The sequence below is a fragment of the Suncus etruscus genome, chromosome 4, assembly GCF_024139225.1.
Source record: "Suncus etruscus isolate mSunEtr1 chromosome 4, mSunEtr1.pri.cur, whole genome shotgun sequence".
NCBI lineage: Eukaryota > Metazoa > Chordata > Mammalia > Eulipotyphla > Soricidae > Suncus > Suncus etruscus.
The window spans coordinates 70,785,274-70,789,214 of NC_064851.1; the positions used below are offsets into that span (position 1 = coordinate 70,785,274).

General features: G+C 45.6%; 1 pseudogene; it reads left to right on the forward strand.

The window, feature by feature from the left end:
• The first annotated feature begins 2,018 nt into the window (after nucleotides 1–2,018).
• Nucleotides 2,019–3,087, forward strand: LOC126006005 (39S ribosomal protein L38, mitochondrial-like; annotated as a pseudogene).
• The last annotated feature ends 854 nt before the right edge of the window (nucleotides 3,088–3,941 follow it).

Consider the following 3,941-nt stretch of genomic DNA (forward strand, 5'->3'; position numbering starts at 1 on the left):
GGATATAGTCTTGTGGTGTCTGAACAATGGTTTACAGAACTCAGGTATCAGGTAATGTCCCCAAGCTGAGGGTTTTACAAGAGCCTAATTTGGTAGCAAGCAATAGTCCACAGATATCAAATCAGTAGCAGCAGTGTTGGCAGCTTCTTCCCAGACAAGGACAAGGCTGGCTGAGAAGTCGTCTTTTTTTTTTTTTTTTTTTGGAAGCCCACTAGTAGCTGGTTGTGGGATTTGTTCTGGTTTCCGAAGAGTTAAGAACCGAGGATAAAGCGGGTTAAGTAGAGAGAAATAACAGAGCAGGGGTGAGAGGGTGAGAGAATAGAAAAGAAAAGTTTTTAAGTGATAAGCAGGTGAGGGGAAAAAGAAGGGTTATATATAACAGGGACTATATAACACATAAACAGGATAGACAGGTATGTATGTACAATACAGAATAGACAGACCTTCACCACACACAAATATGTACACACATAAACACACACACAAACACACTGACATTGAAGATTGATCCATAGATTGCAATTAAAGAACTGACCCATGTGGAATAGGTCAAAGCGCTTAAAAAATATGAGGCTAGATAAAGGACTGCTGCCTTGCTCCCTGCCTGCTTTTCTGCATGGGGCAGCCAAGAAGATGACAGCGAACATAATCTCTTCAGGGACCAACTCCTGGTAAGCTATCCCCACCTAGTAAAGGTGGAGGTTGATTCCTGCCATGTGTTTGGGCACAAGAGAGCCATTGTAAAGGACTGCTGCCTTGCTCCCTGCCTGTTTTTCTGCGTGAAGCAGCCAAGAAAATGACAGCAAACATAATCTCTTCAGGGCCCAACACTAGGTAAGCTCTCCCCACTTAATAAAGGTGGAGCCAGAGAAGAATGGCGGCTCTGTGGCTGCACGCATCTTCTAACTCATGAAAAGCATCACAGGACATAGCAAAATCCACATTACAAGCTTGGCAATGGGGAAACAATGCAGGAAAGCCCCATGTATAGAGAATGAAGATGGCAGCTCTGATGACCCCAAAAGTACCAACCAGCTAGGTATCCTAAGGTGTTTAGAGAAGAATTATGGAGGATATTCATGGAGCTTAAAGTAAGCATAAGTCGAGTTGAATGGAACATAAATAAGAATCAAGAGGATATGAAGATAAAAATCATCTGTGTTCTGAGATGTGCTGACCATTCACTTCCTCATGAAAATCTTTGTAACTGAAAAAAAAAACAGTATTATGAACAAACTTGTCAAGTATGGTGTTTAAATAAAGTAAATTTAAAAATATCTAAGAATTAGTGGTGGAGATGCCCCTGATTCAATGTCACTATGTACCTAAAATACTACTGTGAAAGATTTGTAAACCACTTTGGTCAAAATAAAAAAAAATTTTTTTAAATCTAAAAATAAATCAAAAAAAGAAAAAAAATTAAAATGGCCAAAGGTACATGAAAAATTATCTGCATCATTAATCATTAGGGAGATACAAATTAAAGCAACAATGAGATATCATCTCATACCACAGAAACTGGCATACATCACTTAAGAACAGGAACAGTGCTGGTGTGGATGTAGAGGAAAAAGATTCTTGGACTATTCTTTCTGGTGGGAATGTCAACAGGTCCAGCCTTTCAATGTGTACTTTCCTAAAAAAAAAAAAAAAAAAAAACCTAAGAAATTAAACTTTAGAGTAGGAGCAGTAGCATAGCTGGTAGGGTGTTTGCCTTGCACACAGCCAAACAGGATACTATCCCCAGCATCCTATGGTCACCCAAACCTGCCAGGATTAACCCTTCAGCATCACCAGATGTAATTCAAAAACAAACAAACAAACTTAGAAATGATAACTCACAACTCTACTTCTTTGAATGTACTTCAAAGGCCCAAATTAAAGCTTTTTTGAAAGATATGTCAGAATCAAATACAAAACACCTTTTTCTAAGTGTAGGATGTTCTTTTTAGATAATACAAAAGCAAGTGTAGCGCTGCGCCCTTATGGCGAGCCGCGCTGCGGGCCGGCCAGGGATGTCCGGGCTTTAGCACGTCAGGAGGCCCTGACCCCGCCGCTGGGCTCGATGCCTAACGAGGACATCGACGTGAGCAACCTGGACCGGCTTCAGAAGTATCGGAGCTTCCGCCGCTACCTGCGCCGCGCGGAGGAGGAGGCGCGGACCCCGCACCGGTGACGGACCTACCGGGACTACTTCGGGGAGAAGCCAGATCCTAAAGGCAAAATTGACATCGGGCTGCCCCCTCCCAAAGTGAACGGGCCCAGCAGCTCCTGGAGCGAAAGCAGTTCCTCAGAGAATGTGCCAATGTGGAGGAGGAGAGGGCTGCACGCGTGGGCACAGCAAGCATCCCTCTGGAAGCGGTGCGGGCCGAGTGGGAGCAAACCTGCGGCCCTTACCATAAGCAGCGCCTGGCTGAGTACTGTGGCCTCTACCGGGACCTGTTTAATGGAGCCACCTTCGTGCCCCACGTTCCCCTGCACGTGGCCTATGCCGTGTACCACAGCAACGAGGTGACCCCCACCAAGGCCGCCTGCGCCCCAGAAGCGAGCTATGAGGCAGACAAGGGTTTCCTGTGGACACTGCTGCTCACCAACCTGGATGGACACTTGCAGGAGCCTGACACCGAGTACCTGCACTGGCTGGTCACCAACATCCCGGACAACAGAGTGACCAAAGGCCAAGAGACGTGTCCCTACCTGCCCCCCTTCCCTGCACGCGGCTGAGGCTTCCACCGACTTGTCTTCTTGCTCTTCAAGCAGGACAGGCCCATCGATTTCTCAGGGGACACCCGGCCCACACCCTGCTACCAGCTTGCCCAGCAAGCCTTCCACATGTTCCATTTCTACAAGAAGCACCAGGAGGCCCTGACCCCGGCCGGCCTGGCCTTCTTCCAGTGCCGCTGGGATGAGTCGGTCACCCACATCTTCCACCAGCTTCTGGACATGCGGGAACCCGTGTTTGAATTTGTCTGCCCCCCCCCGCCTTACCACCCCAAGCAGAAGCGTTTCCCACACCTGCAGCTGCTACGCTATCTGGACCGGTACCGGGACACTCACCAGCCCACCTATGGCATCTATTAGTACCCACAGCGCTGGAGACAGGAGGCCCGAGTTCCCGAGGGCCAAGCTTGGGCCTGGCATTTCTGCCAACCTAAGTCCCTGCTGCCCCAGGACCCTACTGCCCTGGGTGCTATGCTGTGGCTGACTAGGCAGGCAGAGGGTGGGGATGGGAATAAAGAATTAGTGCCATGAAAAAAATAAAAAGTAAGTGTAGAGTTTAGTTTATTTGCCATATTTTCTTATCATGAGTTAGAAAATGACATTTATGAAACAAAATTATTTATAAAACACTTAAAAGAACAATCTCTAGCTTAGTGACTTAAAACAACACAGACTTACTATCTTATAATTCTGGAACTCATAAGTTCAAACTTTAGTAGAAATGGTACTTGCCTTGTATATGACTTACCCAGGTTTGATCCATATACCACATTACCACATAGGTCATTTAAATAAATAAATGAATGAATGTGAACCTCCCTCAAAATACTCTCTCTCTCTCTCTCTCTCTCTCTCTCTCTCTCACACACACACACACACACACACAGAAACCAAAACCCTCACAGGTTTAGTGTTAACACAGGATGGTTAAATAGTGTTAATGCTAATTTTGATGTACAACTTTACTGAACTACCATCAGCACTGAAGTGCTCAAGACCTTCTGTCTCTGCTCTTGTTTCTTCTATTCTAGTTCTTTCTTCTCCTTGATCTCTTCTCACTCAGTAACCTCAGTTCTCTTGGCAAAGGCCAAGCGTTTCTTTTTACTAGATACTCACAATTCCCTATTTGTTTGTTTATTTACCACTGCTAGTGAGATCATTCATCATTTGCGTTTTTCCCTCTGTCTTATTTCAATTCCTTTCCTGTTGTCACAAAAGGC